The sequence below is a fragment of the Furipterus horrens genome, unplaced genomic scaffold (assembly GCF_987537825.1).
Source record: "Furipterus horrens unplaced genomic scaffold, mFurHor1.1.pri manual_scaffold_6, whole genome shotgun sequence".
In the NCBI taxonomy this organism is placed as follows: domain Eukaryota; kingdom Metazoa; phylum Chordata; class Mammalia; order Chiroptera; family Furipteridae; genus Furipterus; species Furipterus horrens.
The window spans coordinates 75,106,711-75,130,340 of NW_028327176.1; positions in this window are offsets into that span (position 1 = coordinate 75,106,711).

Here is a 23,630-nt window from a genome sequence, read left to right on the forward strand (position 1 = left end):
ACATGGCTGCTGCATCAAGGGCCTGACTTAAAACAACAAACTCTCAAGCACAGGCTGATGACATAGCAATTTCATACCTCCTCTATAGGATGCGGCCTTTGAGGGAGAAAAATGAGCTGAAGCATTCTGATGATAAATTTATAAAAGGAGTGCTTGTCATTCTTCCCTTCATTTTCCAGTTGATCTAAGAAACTCCTTTAAAGTTGTTTTTTTAAAGAATAACTATACCATAATAAAGGGTACTGGCTGTGACTTAACATATCTGTCTGGAAAAAAAGCCAACAGAGTAGGCTCTTTTCACATTAGTGTAGTCGGCAGAGCACATGATTTGGAGATCAGAGAAACCCAGGCTTAAGTCCAGGCTCTACTGGTTAATGGCAGGATGGCCTGGGATAGTCATTATCTATAGTTTCACATTCATGCTTACTTTCTTGAGTTATTTATAAAGACAAAATAAGATCATTCATGTGCTTTATCAACTATACAACCTTATCAATGATATAGAATCTTCTATATTTTTGATTCATGAGTAGAAGGGTTGACGTTGACACTGAGAATCAAGGAAAGTTCATTTTCATCATGCTTTGCTTCCCAGTTTATCTTTTAGTCCTCAGAGGTACCCACTCTCTTTTCATTTTTATCACCATGTATGGCATGAAATGGATTATAAATTCAATTATACAAAAGTGTAAGTGTCTCTTGCAGGGATATTTCTTGCTTACAGGAACCAAAGCTGTGATCCGAACTGCTCAAGTTCTCTGAATGAGGAACTGAGAAACTAACTTAGGGACACAGAGGCATACTGGATCCCAAAATTTTCATTAATAGGCAGCTGCTTGGTTGTGGGTATTTAAGCGTACTCCTATGGATGGCAGCAAGCGTGTGATGTGGAAGGAGTGGTTTGCCATGAGAACCCAGAGTTACTTCACCAATCTTTGAATACATCCCACCATGCACCTGTTGGGAATAATCACCTTCATGGGGCCACTTGCAGCTGTGGTCTTGGATGTTAATACCCACACTCATAGAAAATAGTTGGAGGATCTTCTTTTGTATGCTATTCTAAATGGAATTGTTTTCTGAATTATATTTTCATATTGTCCATTGCAAGTGTATAGAAATAACCACTGGTATATATATTTTATCCTTCTACCTTGCTGAACTCATGTATTATCTCTAATGGTATTTTAGGTGGATTCTTTAGGGTTTTCTATATACTATAAGATCACATCATCTGTGAACAGACAAGTTTTACTTCTTCCTTTCCAATCTGATACTTTTTATTTCTTCCTCTTGCTTGATTGCCCCCGCTAGAACCTCCAGGACAATTTCCAACAGAAGTGGTGAGAGTTGACATCCTTGTCTTGTTCCTGATCTTAAGAGAAAAACATGCAGTCTTTCGCCATTCAGTATGATGTTAGCTGTGTGTTTCTCCTGGATGCCCTTTACTGAACTGAGGAAGTTCCCTTCTAACTCCAGTTTGTTGAGTATTTTTATAATAAAAATGGTTGAATTTTATCAAAGATATTCTTTACCTCTATTGACATGAGCATGTGGTTTTGTTCTTTTGTTAGTATAATGTGTTAATTGATTGATTTCTGGATGATAAATCAACCTTGCATTGCTAGGATAAGGACCAATTGGTCACAGTGCATAACCCTTTTTATATGTTACTGGATTTGATTTGCTAATATTGTGTTGAGAATTTTTGCATCTGTATTCATAAAAGATATTAGTCTGTTGCTTTCTTTACTTGTGATGTCTTTGGTTTTGGTATTGGAATTACACTCGTCTTATGGAATGAGTTAGGAAGTGTTCCCCGTCCCCCGCACACACACCCCTTTTCTGTTTTTTGAAACAGTTTGTAAAGAATTGCATTAATTCTCCAAATGTTTCATAGAATTCACCAGTGAAGTCATTTGGGCCTGAGCTTTTCTCAGTGAGTAGTTTTTTTTATTACTATTTCAATCTCTCTGCTTGTTATTGGTTTAGTCAGAGTTTCTAATTTTTGTCAGTTGGGAAGCCCTTAAAAGAATCATGTCACCATTAAGAGTCTCAGAGGCCTCACTGGGTTGACACTTGCAGCAGAGTCCTTTTTCTTCTTCTAAACAATTATATTGTGGTCACAGCATCTAGAAATTTTTCCTGAGCAAGTTTAACTCCCTGAACCATTCAATCCAATGAGCAGAAGTGTGATGAAATTAAATGCCATCATTTTTCAGTCCAACATAAAATGGGGCGAGTGTTAAGTGAGATGCCCATAGCTCTTCTCTAAAGCTGGAGAATGCTTCTTAGAGGTGGTCAGCCCCATGAAAAGTCATGCAGAAATGTTCTTGTTTCCTATTCCTCTTGAATAGCTCAGAGGCCTCTGGAGAGTCAATATCAACAACAACCTCTCTTCACCGCATAGGACCAGAGCTTCTCAGAGCCATCACCATGATTTCTTTTCCATTCCCACCTGGCTATTTCTGAGACATATTTTCATTGTTATTGCTAACTGTTATACAGAAATGGGTTGAGGGTGCCACACTAATAAATATGGAGACATTGAAAAACTCAAGGAATCCAACCAGGTTCTCACAGTCATTCTTGGACTGTACTTTATGACTTCCTTCCTTCATGGAAACCAGAGGCCCTAATGTTTAACTTGTTCTCCACGCTTACTCCTGAAAGGAGAGCTTTTCAAACTGCCCCCAGTTAATTAGACTCCCCTTGTCTCTAAGGTATATAGGTCTCTTCCTCCCTGGGTCTGCTAAGGTAGAATGAGCACTGCACAAGAGGAATGAATGGCTATCATGGCTTCCTCCTGGTCCAAGCCACCAGTGTCTCTTGTCTGGTGACCCCAGGAGCCTCCTACTGCTCTTCCTGTTTCTGCCCTTGCCCCACACTATCCTCATCATGGGAGCCAGAATGCTGTGTTCAAACATAAGTCAGAGTATGTCATTCCTCAGCTTAGAATTGTCCAATGGCTTCTTATCTCACTCGGAATAAAAACAAGCCCTCCAGTGACCCATGAGGCCCCCCTGATGTGACTCCCCACCTGTTTTTTGCCCTCATCTCTTTCTACTTCTCCACCCACTTCAGTTTCTGTGGTCTCCTTAAACATGTCAGTGCATTTCCTGTTCCCTCTGCCTGGAATAGTGGTCCTCCAGATAGTCACAGGTTCACCCCTTTACTGCCCCCAGGTATTTAGAAGAATATCACGTTAAAGTGAGGTTGTTTTTGACTCCTCTATTTAAAATTTAATCTTCAGCCCTGGCCAGTGTGGCTCAGTAGTTGGTACGCCATCCTGTAACCAAAAGGTTGTGGGTTTGATTTCCAGTCAGGGCATGTACCTAGGCTGCAGGTTCATCCCCCAGTCTGGGCGCAGGTGCGTATGACCTCTGGTCCTGGCATGGATCCCATATCTTTGTGTGTATGAAGACAACTGATCGAAGCTTCTCTCACATCTATGTGTCTCTCTCTCCCTTCCTCCCTCCCTTTCTCTCTCTCTCTAAAAAAGCAAATATAAAGGTCCTCGGGTGAGGATAAAAGCAAATAAAATTTAATCTCCACTCTCATCCCTAAAACCTCTATCGTTTTGAGTTCTTTGCATTTTACTTATCAATTCTGTTATGTCTTTATCCCCTCTACTGTAAGTTACATGAGGGTAGAGGTTTTGCTATTTGTTCACTGAAAAGATTAGGGTTCAGTAAGGACACCTTTCACACTGCCTGATGCTCAAGCAGCTGCAAATCATAACTAAAGATCTGCTTCAGCCTGTGACAGAGTTTCTCCTGGATCCATACAACTAGCTGAGTAAAGCTGAGGCCATCATTTGGTTAGGCAGCTCCAAGGAAAGTTTTCTTCTTTTCCTAAGTAAAGAAATAAACAAAATCCAATGCCCAGAGTATTACCACCTTTCTTTTAAAAGGTATTATTTCTGGGGGATGTCTAAGAAAAGTTTAGCTTTTCCTGATTCTAGTTAAATAAGTTACCTGGACATCAACTGTTGCAGTAATTTTCCAAATTATCTCCCTTCTTAAACTTTCCTAGCTTTAAGTATAAGCCTCTGAAAAGGCCTTGCTGTGACTCAGGACTAATATGGGAGAAGCTATGCTCAGAAAATATAATCAAAATAGATCCTTTATAATTTTGCCTCCTTCTTTACCAGCCAGTATAAACCCATTCCAGGAGGATCCATCATTTCCTTGCTGACATCCTAGACTCCCTGGCTCTCTCTCCCTGCACTATCCTTGCCTGGCAAAACCCCAATTATGATGAAATCCAACTTTCTTACACCTGCAACTGAGCAGCTGAATGGGGCTGAAGAGAAGCACAGAGCCAGCAGACTGGGCTGACTTACTTCAAGTGTGCTTTAGTGCTACCAGCAGTCCTGCCCTGCTGTGCTTCACACGCTCTCCCACTCTCCTTGACAGCTATTCACACCCCTCTCTTCTCCAGCCATCCTCTCAGCTGATGCACTTGATTCTTATTCCACTGAAAAGACAGAAGCAATCAGAAAAGAACTTCTGCAAGCTTCCATAGAAAACCTGCTAACTCACCTGAATCTGGAGCTAGGTACTCTGCCTTCACTCCTGTTACCATGGATGAACTGACCATGTGTGTTAGTTGGTTCAGGCTGTCATAACAGAATAGTATAGACTAGGTGGCTCAAATAACCAATATTTATTTCTCAGAGGTCTGGAGGCTGAGAAGTCCAAGATCAAGGTACCAGCATGGTTCTGGTGAGGGTCCTACTCACTGTGTCTTTAAATGGCAGAGAGAGTGAGCTCTATTCTCTTTCTCTTCTATAAGGACACTAATTTCATCATGGGGTCTCTGCCCTCATTACCTCATCTAACCTAAAGCCCCACCTCCGAATGCCATCCCATTGGAAGTTAGGGTTTCAGCACATGAATTTTGAGGGGCCACAAACATGAAATCCATAACACCATGTCCCTACCTTAGCCTACACCTCCACTTGGCGATTGGATCTCATCTCCTCTTGCCTATTCAAGGACTTCACACCAGCCATTATCCCTTCTTTTTAACAAATCATAATTTCCCCCTCTTTACATGAACATGCAAATATGCTGACGTAGCTTCCAACTTTAAAAATTGGAAAGAAAGCTCTTTAGCTCGTGCCCTGAAAGCCTTAGCCTCATTCCTCTATCTGTTTTTATAGCAAGATTCCTCAAAAGGGCAGTCTATAGCCAGTCTCCACTCCCCTACTATTCCTCTCAGTTCACACCAACCCGATCTTCATTCTCATCACTCCACTGACAGCTCTAGTTAAGGTCCTTGCTGCTATCCCCACGCTAACCCTAGCTCTCAGTTCCCAGCCCTCATGTTATTCACCATCTCTTCTTTGAAAGACTTTACTTACCTAGTTTCTAGGACACCACCGCCTCTCCTCTCTCTTACCTCACTGTGACTTCTCAGACTGCAATCCAACCTGGAGGGCCCAAAGCTTGTTTCTCCGATTTCTACCCTTATCTCTACACCCACCCCCTAAGAGGCATCACTGCTTCTCATTGCTCATGACCGCTGAGCATATACCTCCAGCCAGGTCTCTTCTAAGAGTGACAGACTCGTAGCCATTTGCTTCTAGATTAAATATTATCTCAAACTTACCATATCCAAATGAAACTGGAGCAGATATGCAGTTTCCCCTTCTAAATTAACAGTACTTTGAACCAAAAACTCTTTACACCATCTTTAATTTCTCTTTTTTTATTACATGCCACAATAAACCCATTATCCAATTGTTCTGACTAGTCCAAAATCCAACCATTCTTTTCACCACCGACACTATAACCTTAACAGAAATATTGCAATGGCCCAACTGGTCTCTCCCTGTTTCCCTTTGTGACCCTCTATAACCTATTCACCATACAGTAGCCAGAGTGGGCCTTTAGAAATACATATATTATCTATATCATTCTATTTCTATACACAAGCCTAGCAGTGCTTTCCATCTCACAGTAAAAGCTAGTTGCTGGCAATTTCTGACCTCATCTCCCCTCATCTCCTCCTAACTTGCTCCATACCAGCCATGCTGGCTTCCTTGTCCTTTTCCTAATGCATGCCTCAGTGCCTTTGGATTTGATATATTATCTTCCAGGAATATTTTTTGCCAGATATCTCCCTAGTTTGCTCCCTACTTCTTCCTGGACTTTCATTAGACCTCCTCAGAACACTCTCTGTAAAATAGCACAGACTCTACCCACCCACCCCCTTGCCTTCTCCTTAACCTGTTTGTTTTTCTTCCTAGTACTTTGGTCTTGCTGACACATCATAGGTTTATCTGTTTAGAGTCTGTCACCCCTACTTACAGGGGAATGTAAGCTCCATGAAAGCAAATCCCTTTGTTTGATTGGTTCACTGCTATATAAACAGTGACTAACACATAGCCACCCTTTTAATAAATTCTTATGAATAAAGAATTAATTTATAATAGTAGAATTCATAAACAACTTGTGTGCAATGGCAGACAACTGATGAAGTAAATTCTATAGTTTCATTTCTCAATGGAATTTTACATAGTCAATAAAATTGATGAAGTCACTCATAGGTATTATTCAAAGGACATGAACAATTTTCAAAAAGGACTTCAAATTGTTAACAGGCACACAGGAGAAAAGTATTACCCACCTAGCAACCAAGGAAAAGCAATTTAAAAGAACTACAGGATATTATTTTTCTGTTACTAAATTAGCACATGTTTCTCTTTAAATGTATGTACACTGCCAGATTCTGTAAAGCCTTTCTGGTGGTGAACTTTCCCTCTAGGGGATGTAAATCTATACAACACCTTTGGAAAAAATTTGGACAAAAATGCATCATATTACATCAAGATGTTCATTCTTTTTCATCTGGTAATTCTGTTGGGAGTATCACATAAGAACATAACAAACACCATGGAGATATTTATTTGTATGTGTGTGTGTGTGTGTGTGTGTATGTGTATAAGCAGATAATCTATATATCCCATGGTTAGGAAAATGACAATGTATGTTTCACTGAACACTAAAATTATGTTTATTAATGGTTTTATTGACATGGAGAAATACTTATAACATAATATGATACTAAATGTTTACAAAATCAGCCCCAAGGAAGACATCAGGTTATCCAGATAAGGAGTGAAAGCTGTCCACAGAGTTCCTTTAGGAACCTGGAGATTTTGACTTCTGCACAGGATTACTGACTTGATGTTTTCTATTTATGTCTCCAAAGGTTTAATTAAGTTTCTCTTCAGCTAATGCTTTGAGCACTTTTGAGTTACAAATCAGAGGTATACGGAAGAGGAGATGTGACAAAGAGGGGTTCCATCAAGTGTTCTCATTCCACACCACTCAGAACCCAAGAGGAGCAGAGGTGTCAGCCATGTGGAATCCCAAAATCACAAATGCTAGGCTGAGGTTTTCTTCTCTGTTGTACACATGTGCACCTGCACATACAGAGCCCAGCTTCAGTCAGTGAATGGCTCACTGACTTTTTTAAAGCAAGTAAAAATTTTCTGAGATAGTTGTAGATTCACATTCACCAAGAGACACCTTCACCAAGTTTCCCCAGTGGTAACATTTTGCAGTACTGTAGTACAATACCACAACCACGATATTGACATTGATGCAATCCACCGGGCTTCTTCAGGTTGCCTCAGTTTTGTGAGTGTGTGTGTGTGTGTGTGTGTGTGTGTGTGTGTTGAGTTCTATGCAATTTTAATATATTTGTAGGTTCCTGCTTCCACCACCACGGTCAAGATACGGAAGTTCCCTCATCACAAGAATATCTCTGTTGAACTTTTATAGACTTACCCACTTCTTTCTTCTGACCCACCTGTCCCTAACCTCTAGCAACTATTAACGTTTTCCATTTCTTTACTTTTTCATTTCAATAAAATTATATAAATGGAATAATGCACTGTGTAAACTTTTGGGGCTGGTTTTTCTTCACTGAACATAATCCCCGCAGATCCATCAAAAGAATTCATCCAAGTACTTACTTGTATCAATATTTGGTTTCAATTTATTGCTGAATATTAGTCTAGGGCAGTGATTTTCAACCTTTTTCATTTCATGGCATACACAAACTAATTGTTAAGTTCTGCAGCACACCAAAAAAAAAGTTTTTTTGCCGATCTGACAAAAAATCGGTATAATTTTGATTCATTCACACCAGACGGTTATTATTATATTGACTGCTGTCATTTTTCTTATTTGATAATCTAAAGGAAAAGAGGTTAGTGCCACTGACTAAATAGTCAGGTATTGCATGCTTTAAAAATTCCCAGCACACCAGCTGAAAAGCACTGGTCTATGGTATGCATATATCATAGTTTCTTTAATCGTTCACCCACTGAAGGACATCTGGGTTGTTTCCAGTTCTTTTCTATTACAAATAAAGCTGCTAAACAGCCATTTAAAGTTTTTTTATCTGAACTTAAGTTTTCATTTCTCTGGGATACATGCCAAAGAGTGTGATTTCTGAGTCATATGGTAATTGTATGTTTATTTTTATAAGAAACTGCCTAACTATTTTCTAGAATGTCTGAACCATTTTACATTTCCACCAGCAATGTATAAGTGACCCAGTTTCTCCACATCCTTACCAACATTTGGTGTTGTCACTATTTTTTATTTTAACCATCGTGATAGGTTTGTGGGAGTTTTAACTTGCATTTTTTCTGAAGGTCAATGATGTTGAACAGCTTTTAATGTGCTATTCACCATCTACATACCTTTCAGTGAAATGTCTGTTCATGTCTTTTACCCATTTTCTGATTTTTTCTGGATTTTTTCACTATTGAGCTTTCATTTTTCAATGGACTTTATTCCTCAGAGAAGTTTCAGGTTATAACAATATTGAAGAGAAAGAACAGTTTCCACATAACCTCTGTCACCCACACACACAGCCTCCCCCACTATTTACAACCCCTCCCCCCACCAGAGGGATACATTTTTTCCAATCCATGAACCTACATTGACATATCATCACCCAAAGTTCATGGCTTACATTAAGTTCACTCTTAGTGTATAGTCTGTGAATTTAGGCAAATGTAAAATGACATGTATTCATTAAGGTATTGTACAGAATAATTTCACTGCCTTAAAAATTCTGTGCTCCACCTGTTTGCTCCTCCCTCCACCATAACTTCTGGCAACAAGTGATCATTTTACTTTCTCCATAGCTTTACCTTTTCTAGAGTGTCATATAGTTGGAATCATATAGTATGTAGCCTTTTCAGATTGGCTTCTTTCATTTAGTAATTGGCTACTCACATTTAAAGGTCCCTCATATCTTTTTATGATTTTCTAGCTCATTTCTTTTTAGCAATGAATAATAATACCCCATGTCTGGATGTACCACAGTTTATCCATTCGCCTACTGAAGAATATCTTGATTTCTTCCAACTTTTGGCAATTATAAAGCTTCTATAAACATCTGTGTGCAGGTATTTATGTGGATATAAATTTCCAGTTCATTTGTGTAAACACCCATGCTGCTTTGTTTTCCCCCAGTTTTCAGTCTCTAATCCATTCGTCTCCCTCTTTCCACCCTTCAGAGCTCTTTTGATTGCCTCCTACATCAAAGAGAAAAATTTTTGAAATCTAGGGCCAAGCAAAGAGTTCTTTGACTTGACACCAAAAGCACAATACAATTGATAACTTGGACCTCATCAAAAAAATTTTTTCTATGAAAGACCCCATGAAGAGGATGAAAAGATAAACTAGAGAGAAGATATTTTCAAGCCATATATTAAATGAAGATTAGTTATCTCAAAATTCAGTAGTATCAAGGTTGTGAGAAGACAAGCCACAGACTGGGAGAAAATATTTGTAAAAGTCACATCTGATAAAATACTGTTATCCAAACACTGCCCACCACTCAGAATATAACAAATACCATGGAGATATACATATGCAGATAATCTATAAACTCAACAATTTTTTTAAAAAGCCCAAATTTTAAAAATGGGCAAAGACCTGAATAGACACCTTACCAAAGAACATATCTAGATGTTTAAAAAGCATATTACAAGATGCTCCACATTATATGTCATTAGGGAATTGTGAATTAAACAACATGTTTCCTAACCCCTAATTCTGCAATAGAAAATGACCCAGGTAGATTCATTCCTCCCTTGGATGAAATAGGAGTCCCACCCAAAGATGCCAAGAGGATCAGGAACCTTCTGGACAAAAACTGGCAAGGGGAGTCCTCTCCTTTCCTACTGGCTTGAGACCCTTCTCCTCCACTGAGAGACACAAGGAAGCTGAACAGTACTGGCAAGGAGGATCTTTCCATAAGAAGTCCTGACCTCAGAAAGCCTCATTGTCTCCTGGAAAAGGCCTGAGATTACTCTCTCCCAACCAGAAACACCAAGTAACAGGGTGGCATCAGCAAGAGATGACCTGCCACAATAACTACCTGCCCCCAAAGGCAGAGGGGATCTTGCCCAGGAATCGCTCTTTATTTCTAGGTCCTGGAAGGTCCCTTCCTTCATCTAGCAGCACCAGCACAGGAAAATTCACTCCATTCCTTGTGTATAAGTGAAGCAGACCAACATAGCACCATGAAGAATTTGAAAACTAAATTGTTGTTGTAATCATAGCCCAAAAAGGTAGCCTGAGTGCTAAATCTAAAAAGACAGTCTGAAAGATGGATAGAAGGGACCTTAAGGCACAATGGAAAACCAGAAGGACTTGGAAAAGACAGGTGTATACAGGCAAGGCTGAATGCCAGGTGTGTGGCTCAGCTTCTTTGCCCTGAAGGGCAGATTGAAGGTCACCCTAAAGGTTCCTTGCATAAGTTCCAGCAAACCAGAACTAAAGATCATAAGTAATCATTTGCTGCTCTTGTTGTGTTTATGCAAATGAACAGGATAAATTTAAAATGGACTTAATGCAGTCCTTTTAATGACAAGGAAGGTAATCTTAGGGAGAAAAATCATTATTCAAGGAAAATCACAATGATCAGTGGTAGACCATAAAGTAGTGCAGCTAACCGTCTTTAAAGTTTCTTTTCATTTAAAATATGTTTTCACATGAAAGTTAAACTATGTCTGTGGTATCATCAAAGATGCTTAATTTGCAGGCAAGAAGAAGGTCAAATGCCTTGCAATTGGATGTCTTTCCAATAAGACAGTCTTACAGATTTAGAGACTTGTTACGTTACATAAATTAACATGTGTTTTCTGTTTTCAAAGGGCATAAGCCTACGATCTCATTACCTGAGTGATTATCTGTATGTATAGGCCTCACTTAATCCTGTCTGCATCGCTGCCTCCTGAGATTCAAAGGTTTGGCTGAACTAAGTGGCTGGGTTGGTGAAGAATGGGGTGGTCTGTGAGCTTCACTTTAAAACTGGTTTCTCTTTTCTATCCTAATGGCTTGGACCAAAAGGGCCCAGAGGTCTGAGAGGGGGGAAACCTAAAGTATTTCCCTCAGCCCAAAGTAAGTATAATGGGCAAAAGGGCTTTGGACAGGTGAGATGTGCCTGGCACACCTTCCTCCAAAGAAGCCCTTTTTTTTTTCCCTAATGTGGGACATTGAAAAATTAATACCTGCCTTTTGTCATCTGGTAGTTATGGATTGAATGATGTCTTTTAACCCTTTTGCCAAATCTGTTGCCCCCAGAATACAACAAGGATGGCAGCCTGTTAAACCAAGCACGCCGTTGTCTGGGGACAGCCAACCGACCTGGAGTCTGCACGATCCTTCCCCATGTGGGAAGGCCACCCTCCCCTCCACACCCCCACTCTTATTAGGGATTTCTGGACCCAAAGGTAGGTAGGACGACGACCATGTCCAGCTTGAAGCAGCTAGAGGAGCACGAGACCTTCACCCATTGTCCTTTATAAGATTATAAAGGGTCTTAATATCTGAGAGGGAGGGACTGTTATTTTTTATTATTAAAATAATTAATTAATCATTTATTTATTTAAAAAAAGAAGAATATATGAAAGGGTGAAGCGGGAGAGCTTGTATGTACGAACCATGGGCATGGATTTGGGGGGGGATTGCTGGAGGAGGTAGATGCTGGGTGGAGGGTAGCAAAGGGGAAAAAATTGGAACTATTGTAACAATATAATCAATAAAATATACTTAAATAAATAAATAAAAAGACAGTCTGTTAACATAATAGCTAAAGTATCCAGGATACAATAAAATGTCACCAGTCTACCACGACCAAGGAAAATCACATGTGGAGTGCAAAGAGACAATAATCTGCTGTCAATAACTAAGATGAATCAGGTCTTGGGATCATTTGACAATAATTTTAAAGCAGTCACTATAAAAAATGCTTCAACGGGAGACTTCTGGCCAAAATGGAGGCCTAGATAGATATGCTGCATCTCCCTCCACAACTAAGAAAGAATATAACTATCTCAAACTAGAGACAACCAGAAGTTCCAGAAAGTCGAGCTGCATGGAAGTCCAACAAACAAAGATATAAAGAAGAAATACTCATCCAGAAAGGTAGGAGGGGTGGAGCCGGCAGGGAGAGGATGCTGTGTGGTGGCAGTAGCAGTGGCAGTGGCAGGCCAGCAGAAAGCACAGTCACATGTTTTAAAAAGTAGGGAGGGACACCTGGGGAGTGCTCCCAGCACCAGACCAGACCGCGCAGCTCGCAGTTCCAGCACTGGAGACAATAAAGCCTCATTGCTTCTGACTGTGCAAACCAGAGGGGATCAGGTGGAAGATGAAACTGTCAATCTCTCAGCAGAGTCCACTTGTTTAAAGGGCCACCATGGTCCTAGACCATCTGCAGACACACCAACTCTGGGAACAATGGCCAGGGCAACAGCTAAAGAGGTGCTAGTCCCATACGAGAAGTGGGAAAAGCGCCTGGAAGAGGGACAAGCGCTGAGCAAGTAGCATTGTTCTCTCTCAGTCCCCTCCATATACAGCACCACAACGTGGTGAAATGGGTCACCCTGCACTGACAAATAACTAAGGCTCCATTCCTTACAATGTAACAGGTGTGACAGCTCTACCTAAGACACAGAGACAAACACAGGTGCCTTCAAGATGATGAAACAGAGAAATATGGCCCAGAAAAGGGTATGGATGAAGGTTCCAGTGAGAGAACTAAGCGATGAGGACATAGCCAACCTAACAGATATAGAGTTCAAAACACTGGTGATAAGGATGCTCACAGACTTGACAGATATCTCTGAGCATGCAAACACATAAGGGAAGAAGTGAAGGCTATGCGAAATGAAACAAAGGAAAATCCATGTAAAACCAATGGTGAAGGGAAGGATACGAGGGTTCAAATCAATAATTTGGAATATAAGGAAGAAAAAAAGTCAACCAGTACAGAATGAGGAAACAAGAATTTTAAAAAATGAGGATAGCCTTGGAAACCTCTGGGATAACTTTAAACATGCCAACATTCGAATCATAGGGGTACCAGAAGGAGAAGAGGAAGAGCAAGAAATTGAAAGCTTGTGTGAAAAAATAATGAAGAAAAACTTCCCTAATCTGGTGAAGGAAATAAACATACAAGTCTAGAAAGCACAGAGAGTCCCAAACAAGCTAGACCCGAAAAGGACCACACAAAGACACATCATCATTAAAATGCCAAAGGTGAAAGATAAAGAGAGAATCTTAAAAGCAGCAAGAGAAAAGAAGAGAGTTACCTACAAAGGAGTGTGTGCCTATAAGACTATCAGCTGATTTCTCAAAAGAAAATTTGCAAGCAAGAAGGGACTGGCAAGAAGTATTCAATGTGATGAAAAGCAAGGACCTGCAGCAAAGATTACTCTATCCAGCAAAGTTTACTATTTAGAATAGAAAGGCAGATGAAGTACTTCCCAGACAAGGTAAAGCTGAAGAAGTTCATCATCACCAAGCCATTATTCTATGAAATGTTAAAGTGACTTATTTAAGAAAAAGACGATCAAAACTATGAACATTAAAATGACAACAAACTCACAACTCTCAACAACTGAATCTAAAAAAGAAAAACAAAATCCAACTAAACAAACCAAAATAGGAACAGAATCATAGGTATGGGGATCATCTGGAGGGTTATCAGCAGGGAGGAAGGGGTAAGGGGGAGAAATGGGGAAATGGTACAGGGGTTAAGAAGCATAATTGTTTGGTACAAAATACACAGGGGGAAGTTAAGAATAATATAGGAAACGGAGAAGCCAAAGAACTTACATGCATGAACCATGGACATGAACTAAGGGAGGTAGGATTGCTGGAGGGGAGGGTGGGTATTGGGCAGAGGGGAGCAAAAGGAAAAGAAATTGGGACTACTGTAACAACATAATCAATGAAATTATACTTTAAAAAATGCTTCAACAATCAATTACTAATTATGTTGACACAAATGAAAAATAAAAAAAAACTTATCAAAAAATAGCAGTTATAAAAAATAACTAAATGGGAAATTATAGAACTGGAAAATCCAATAACCAAAATTATTTTTTTAATTATTAGATGGGCTCAATAATAGAGTGAAGATGTGAGAAGATAGAATCATAAACTTCAGGAAATATTAATAGATTTTACCCAATTTTAACAACAGAGAGAAAATAAACAGTGATACAAAAACAGAGCTTCAAGGACCTGTGTGACAATAACAAAAGTTCCAATGTTTGTTATATCAGAGTCCCAGAGAAGGGAGGAAGAGACTGTGGCTCAAAGAGAATTCAAAGAAATAATAGCTGAAAACTCAAATTTGGAAAGGACATCAACCTACAAATTCAAGAAGCTGAGTGAATGTTAAATTATATAAATCCAAAAAAATCCAATTCAAGACATATAATTAAATTTCTAAAAATCAAATAAGAAAAAGAAAAATGTCTTGAAAGTAGCCAGAGGGAGATGACATATTATAAACAATTTATATGATCGTGAGTTTCTCATCCCTGAAACTATAGACAGTAGCAAGAAATGGCATATTTTTCAAGTGCTGAAAGAAAAAAACTACCAACCATACATTCTGTATCTGGTGAAACTATCCTCCAGGAATAAAGGGGAAATAAACATCCTGTCAGATGACAGAACACAGAATTTGCATTTAGAAAACCTGCCCCTAATGAATGACGAAAGCACATCTTTCAAACAGAAAGGTGAGAATCTTGAAGCATCAAGAAAGAAGAAAAAACAATGGAAAGAGAATATATACAGGTACATACAATAGACCATTCTCCTCAGGACTTTCATGAATAATATATAATTATGGAAACTAAAATTATAACATTATAATATCAATACTTAAATCAATGTGGGGGAGATAAAAGGACCTTGAGTGGAAGTAAGGTTTCCACTCTCTACTTGAAGTGGTAAATGGTAATAATAGTAGACTGTGATAAATCTCATATGTATACTATAATACCCAAGCAACCACTAAAAAGGCTATTCAAAGCAATACACTTAAAAACACTATAAATAAATCAAGATGGAATCCTAAAATTTGTGCTAATCATCTATAAGAAGACAAGGGAAAAGAAACAGATAAATGAGAAACAGAGAAAAGAAACAAGAAACAAATAAAATGACAGGCTTGGTTCTAATATATCAACAACTTTAAATGCAAATAGTCTAAATATACTAATTAAAAGGCAGAGATTGTTTGAGTGGATTAAAAAATGTTTCAACTATATATTGTTTGCAAGCAACTCATTTTAAATTCAATGATATAAGTAGTTCTAAAGCGAAGGTACGGGAAAAGGTAAACCATGGAAGCATTAACAGTCCAAAGACAGGAGTAGCTATATTAATATCTGATAAAGTCAATTTCGGAACAAAGATAATCACCAGGGGCAAAGAAAGCCGTTACAAAGGGGGACCCCCAAAAAACTGGATTTAATTTATTAAAAATTGTGTATTTATTCTTACATGTTTAAACTTCAGTCACCTTCAAAGTATTCTCCACTTGATGCAATACACCTCTCAAGACTTGTTTTCACTGCTCAAAACAGTTTTTGAACTCATCGATTTTGATGTCTTTTAGTGCTTCTGCTGTTTTTTGTTACACCTCTTCCACATTAGCAAACAATTTCCCTTTGAGGACTTTTCTCATCTGGAGAAACAGACAAAAAAAGTTGCTTGGGATGAGATCAAGTGAATAGGGAGGGTGGGGCATTCAGCACACTGTGGGCAGGTGCTCTCATAAATAACCCATCATGAAAAGGGCAAATGCGTTGTAAGAGTCTTCAAAAAAAATTCACTGAAGCTGAACACAGCCTCTCACAAAAACGCCAGTTGGTACACTGGTACAGATGGGTTCCTAGAGCACTCACCTAATGGGGGAAACCTGTACTATAAGGGGCCTACCCTCCAGAGGATAATTCTGGGTTTGGTGGGCCCCCCTCATATATAGGAGGAAAAGGATCAATCTACAAGGAAGAAATAATGATCTTAAATATGTATACACTAGAAAAACAGAGCCTAAAAATCTATGAAGCAAAACTAATATATTTGAAAGAAAAACTAGACAAAACCACAGTTATAGTTGGGGACTTCAACACCTTCTTCTCAGCAACTGATAGAGTTTCTAGGGAAAAACAATTAGCAAGAATGAAGACGATCTAAACAATATATTTAACCAATACAATATAACCGACACTTACAGAATACTCCACCCCATAGCAGAATATACTGTTTTTTTCCCAAGTGCTCATGAAACATTCACCAAGACCTACCATATTCTGGGCCATAAGACAAATATCAAAGATGTGAAGTTCTTGAAATTATACAGATTATGTTCTCTGAACATAATGGAATCAAATTAGAACCCAATAAGATAAAGGAAACAGGAAAATCTCTAAACAGGTGAAAGTTAAATAAATACTTCTAAATGATTCATCGGTCAAAAGAAATCTAAAAATATACACAGAACCACGCGAAAGTGCTCACCAACGTTTAAAGGTTTAAAAGGTTGATAACAAAGAGAACTTGCACGAGCTTTATATTTTTAAGTCACCCACCGGGACCTTCCTTCCCCAGGCTGAATTATTCCAGTGTGCCTGACCATCACATTTCCTTTCCCCATAACCATCTTTTGGGCCCTTTGCAGCACAGTCTCTCTTAGCCCATTACAACCCTCAACAAGTTTTTAGTCATATTATAGCCCACAATATCCTTCTGCAGGTATAAGAAGTTAAGAAAATGAATTTTTCCTTTCAGAGAAGTGTCACAGAGCAAATGTATTCAAAAGTGTTAATAAAATCCTGATTTTAAGAATGGCTCCTAAAGAGAGCTGGAAAGGTTTTAATGGGGTATAAAACCTGGCAATTAATTCCTGAAAGAATGCCTGAGAAACTCTAATGAGCTTTGCATGTTTCCTCTTTTTATAAGTGGGATTGAATGAGTTATGTTATTCACACTTTTCAAGTGCAAATCTTAGCTAAAGGAGCCTTAATTATGTTTAGGCCGAGCACTAAGAAGGCAACCTGGTACTCGAAAATGAATCTTCAGAAATTAAAGAAATATATGTAGTGCTACAGATGTGAGCATTCTTCTTTTTTAAAAATCAGGTATACTTGCTAGGTAGATGAGTATACATAGTTTTGCCTTCCTTCAGGCAGAGACCCTGGTGAGGGTGATGACATGTTAATTTCAGGAGTATGTGTCTGAGAGAAGAAACATAGAACATGTTTTATGAGAAGTTTCACTTTGGGGCAGAGGTCCAAGCTGGCTTTGGGGTGGTCTCACGGCCACCTGGACAAGTCAGCTTTCTTGCCAGTTCTGGACTGGCTCATTTCCAGGCCTCATTAGACAAGGTGAAATTGGAGTCAATGGGAGGGAGAATAGGTCAAGCTGTTGGGAATATGGACAGAGTGGCCCCTGGTACACAGCAAAGCCTTTTGGCATCAGAGCTCATCTGCCCCACAGCTTTCTTGTCCTCCCCAGCAGCCCCTGCATTCCCGTGGGTGAGGTTTATTATGGTTGGTTGGGCACTGAAAGAGGATAAGATCTGGTCTCTGCCCTCGAGAATTTTACAATCTCATTGCAAAGGTAAGACATACAGCCAACAAAGAAAACAATCAAACAGTGCATGTCCTGTGCCGAGCTGAGAAGCAGTTCTATAGGTCCTAGGGGGTGGACTGGAAAGATGGAAGATGGAGGAGGTGGCAGGCTAGCAGGTTGGAGGCTCCATGGCTGTGCCTCTGTTGCCAAGTTTGAGCTGAAGTGGGACATCATGAATGTTTGTCAAGACAGCTGCCTGACTGGCTGGAGAAAAGACACCTTCCTATGAAATAGAATCATCCATATGTTCTCTTGTCCCCTTTACCATCATTCCTATTGTGTCAAAGCAGCCAGAAAGTGTCTCTGCAATGAGATTTTAAGATGATTTACTGACTTAGCTGGGCTAATGGAAGCATACGATGGTACCTCTAGTCCACAGTCTCTGCTCTAAACTACAAGGTGTGAACTGGACTCTGATTTACCTTTCTAGTTAGGCTTTGCTAAGGCATCTACTAAAAATTACATGTATTTGAGGGGTCAAAAAAGACTTGAGAAGCAGAAATTAGCCAGTAGGAAACTAGCCCATACCTGGGAAACCACTGCCCCAACTTTCTTGAAGACAACATCAAAATATGCAAATTAAACTACAATGACATTCTGTTTCATTTACAAGATTGGCAAAGCTGAAAAATAAGCTGGTGAAGACCAGCATTTATGAGAGTGTAGGAAATAAATGGGTGGTTGTTGGTGTAAGTGTAAATCAGAGTACTTTTTTGGCTTGCAACTTAGCAATATCTACTGAAATGTTTCAAATTCATACTCTTGACCCAGTATTTCTACTTCTAAGATTTAAGCTTCCAAAAACCCTTTTGTGAATGCTTAAAGGGCTCAAGAATGTTCCTTGTGGCTTTGTTTGAAAATTTGAAGGTATTAAAAACATGCAAGTAACCCAAATGAACTCTGAAGAAGATTAAATATATCTTGGGACATCCACACAATGGGATACTGTGCACATCTTAAGATGACTTGGACCTCTTTTATTGAGATGGAAAGTGAACAATGCCAGCTCAGATTAACATTGACAGTATAAGGCCATATCCAAGCAAATCAATAGCAAAATAACAGAGTTAGTGTCAGCATAAAATAGAAGATGGAGAATAATGCACCAATTCTTGGCTGTGTGTTCCAGAAGTGAGATTATGTACATTCTAGCAAAATTTGAAATTTTACATAACTTTCCGTTACTTAATCAGACAAAAACGTAGGGCCCATCTTAGCATAATTCTCAAACATATTTCCATCCAATGAATATTTGCAGGAGTTATTCATGACATTTGTAAACATGTGGGCATAGGAAGCAATACTTCCTAAAGGTTCTGTGACAGAAATTTCCTGTATGAGTAAACAAGGGAAGTTAAGGTCCATGTGGCAAGGTTTACTTAGATCTCCACATCGAGTTGCCATTGATTGTGGGTCTTTGAACAAGTAATTTTATGTCTCTTGAAGTGTTGTTTTTCTTATCTGTAACTGCAGTTGGGCATGGTGTCCTTTCCAAGGTCCGGCTGGGATGGGTTCAACAGGCAGGCAAGTGGAGTAGGGAAAGTGATTCTCCTAGCAATGCAGGCTCCTGCTGCCCTCTGCGAGGACCAGTGCAGAGAGAGCTGGCAGGCACCCTATGAGTGACCTCCACACAGACATTTCCAGAAAACCTAGGTGGCCTTTTCCACTCTAGTACTTTCTCTCATTCATCCCAGGCCTTCTGTTCCCCCAACTATACTTGACTGAAAGAAATTAGAGAGAGAGAGAACTGTATTAGGAAGAAGAAAATATGACTATGAATGGTGAAGGGAACTGAGTCAGTGAGGAGAGAGGGCAGTCAAAGATGAGTTACTGGAGGTGCAAAGCACACTAACAGAAATTTGAAAAGCAAGCTAAGGCCCGTGGAGGTGATGACTGACACATTGCTGCAGAGCCCAGCGTTGCAGGCCGCCCCGAGGGCCCGCTCCACAACGTGGCCATTGATACAGCCCAGGTGTGCACAGCCTCAGCCACTCTCATTTCCCCTTCCTGCCCACAGCCTCCCTGCTGCTCAGGAAGCTGTGCAGTGCTGGCTGTGCATGCAGAACTGGACAGCAGGCCAGGAGCCTGGGGAGCAGGTAAGAGCAGCTTTTGTTGCAAAGACAACTTTGTGGTTATTGAGTGAACTTGAGACAGTCTTACAGGGTTTATGCCTCCACTGCCAGCTAGGACTGGGCCCGGCGAGAAAGATGAAGGTAGTCAAGAATGTTAAAGCCATTATAACACATTCTGTGCGCCTCCTGTGCTATCCTGCTCCTCGTAACAACTCCATGGGGAGGCAGGCATTAGGATGGTCATTGAACAGATGAGGAGGACATGGTTGGTCAGAAAGGTCAGATGACTTGTCTGAAGTCTGCCAGCCAGAAAGAGACTGGGCCAGGATTCAAGCCCAGGTCTGCCTGGGTCTTCTCACTCTAATATTTCCACCCTTGGTTCTTCCCAAGAGGTGTGTCCCATCTCTTGCACATGTGTGAGCCATCCAATTGGAGAGCTGGGCCTGCCAGAAACAGCCTTTCTTCATCTATCTGTTTGAGATGCCCTTCCAAAAGAATTAGAAGGTCAATCTTAACAGATATTCCAAAATCAGTTTGAAACCTCAGCAATAATTGCAAAGCAATCACTGCTGCAATGTGGCATTGCCTCTCAGTGCCTGAGTGTCTGTGATCACTCAGGTCTCAGCCCTGTGCCCCTGTGTGAATGGGACCGTCCACACTCTAAGCTCCGACTGCTGCCATCATGTACTCAGAAGGCCGAGCATGCCAGCCTGATGCTGCCTCCTGCCTCTGCTCATTCATTGCTATAAGTCATGCCAGCTCTCCCACAACTCCTGGTCCCACCAGTCCAGTGTCCGTTCTGAGAGATGGTCAGGTGATAGGATAGATGCGGTTTTATAAAAATTTACATATTGATCAGAATTTGTCAGTGAAGATTTGTGGCACACAGGTCGAGAGCCACTGTGCTAAAGAGTTAAGTGATTACAGTTTATTGCTGTCTCTCTTGGGCAGGGCTGTGATCTGGGTGAGATCCTTGAAGACCAAGTCATCTTCAAGAAGCAAAGGGACAGGGGGAGAGATTGCTGGAGGGAAGGGGAGTACTGGTGGAGGTGAGCAAAGGGAAAAAAAATTGGGACAACTATAACAGCATAATCAATAAAATATACTTAAAAAAAAAAAAAGAAGCAAAGGAACAAATCTCCAAGCGCATTTTGATGCCTGTGTGAAGGGCTTGGGAAGAGGCAGGAAGGGGGCAGGGAGAAGGAGCGTAGCTGGGAAGGGCCTTCTCAGTCTCTGAAATCATGTAGCATAGACAGAACTCTTCATACCCCCTCAACTTCATATGTTAAAGTCCTGACCCCCAGCACCTCAGAATATAACCTTATTTGGAAATACAGTCATTGCTGATGAAACTAGTTTATAATGGGGTCATGCTGGAGTAGGATGGACCTTATAAAAAGGAGAAATTTAGACAGAGATGCAGCTACATGAAGAAAGCCACATGAACATGAAGATGGTCACCTGCCAGCCAAAGAGAGAGGTCTGGAGCAGATCCTTGCCCCACCGCCTTCTAAAGAGTCAACCTGCTGACACCTTGATCTCTGACTTCCAGTCTGCAGAACCATGACACAGTACGTTTCTGTTGCTAAAGTCCTCAGTCCATGTCACTTTGTATGGCAGTCCCAGCAAACAAATACAACAGCTCATTTTCAACGTTCTGCAAAGTGAAACCTAGACAGTTTACAACAGTCTCAGGTGTGAAGCTGCACATTAAAATACAGCAAAGCCAGAGACATGTGCCTTCAACCCCAACACACAGGCTTTCTGTGGTATTTCTCTCATTTCTCAGGAAAACTTCCAAAAACCTTCTCTACATCGAGGATAGTATTGTGTCACCTGAGGTATTTGTATCTAACTGACAAATTTTAAAGAAGTACAAAAACCAGAGAGCTGACATCCTTAGCATGAAGTCCTAAATATTAAACGATAATTAGATTAAATGCACGGTAACTACATTTAACCAGGCTTTAGTATTGTATATAGTTGCCACTTGGAAATCTATGCATCTAACAAAATCATCTAAGTTTTTCATTTGCCATTCTTACATTTTATATCTTACTGAAGAAAATACCCATAGATTTGGGGTTCTAAAACAAATGAAATCAAACTGAGATGTTCTCTGTTTATGGAATGTATCCTGAATTAGGACCATGAGAGCACATATAATTTCATGGCAATTTTACAAAATCAAATTTACCTTGATGACTCTCTCTATAGGACTTCGCACTGTAATTTTACCTACAGACGTCCTGATTTTTCTGTAATCTGGTATGCATTTTGCTGGGTGAAAGGATAAACATGAATTCCTTTTTGTTTTTTTGTTTTCCATCCCTGCTACATGTCACAAAACACTCAACAGGCAGTCAGGACACAAGCTCAGCAAAGGTGGAGCTGGTGTTTGATTTGCTTCATGCAACATGAGCATGGCACATTGTCACACACATGGACCCTGCATCATTCATTCATTCATTCATTCAGCAAACACACTGCACATGGTAAGGAATCCTGCAGGATTGAGTAACGATCCTGGAAGGAAAAGAGCGCGAGCAGAGCTATTTTTTCTATCTATGGAGATATAGTCTACACACATGTATATTCACCACCTCATTTAAGATTATTTGGGCCAAATCCAGCAGGCCAGTTTTCTCTCTGTTCTCTGAGGGCCCTGGAAGTTTTGGGTTGGTGGCGACAGCACACAATCAGGTCTTGTCGGCTCTTTCCCAAGGCTTTAGCCTTGGGACAGAGAGGAGAACTGTAATACGGAAAGTCTTTTCTAGTTTGCTGCTTTTGACTGAAATAATAACATTCGCTCTGACATAATGACTGCACCAATTAGACTTAGGCAAAGAAAAAACACTGATGGAATAAATTTAGTTAGGGAATGGAAATCTCTCCACAAGTCCCTGAAGTAATTATCTGTGTCTTCCCAGGGGCTGGGTGACAGGCAGGGTGCAGGCCTGAGTCCCCAGGGAGATCCAAGCTTCACCGAGCCAGAGCTCCTTACCTCACTTTCTGGGTTTCCTCCTACCACAGCCTGCAGTTGGGGAGGGAGGGCAAAGTGGGGGGAAGTTTCAGGAGGGCTGGGGCAGCAGGAAGGGACCAAACAAGGCTCAGGATGACACTTCCAGAGTCTTCCTTGAACAGAAGCCCCAGAGGACAGGGCCTCATTCTGGCCAGCTGTGCACATAGCAAACATGTGCTGAATAAAAAAGAATGGCTGGATCCAATGTCAAGGACATTAAAAATAAAACCATTCTTAGAACAGCCTCAGTCCTTTTCGGGTGTCTGCACACACAGGACCTCTCCTCCAAAACAAACCCGTTTGTGTACAGAAGACCTGACGTGGGGTATAGGGCTGTTGTCACAACTTCCTGGGGAGCTAAATTACAAATCAATAGACTGCAGGCATTTTCTGGGATGACTTTTAAAAGGAACAAAATAAAAGAGTTTCCATGGAAAATCATTTTGAGTTATTGTTTACAAATACAAACGTCCCCCCACTATGGCCAACAGAAACAAGTGCTTATTCTGTTTTGTTTTTTAGATGAAACTGTCAGCCAAGTTGATAAATCCTTTTTCT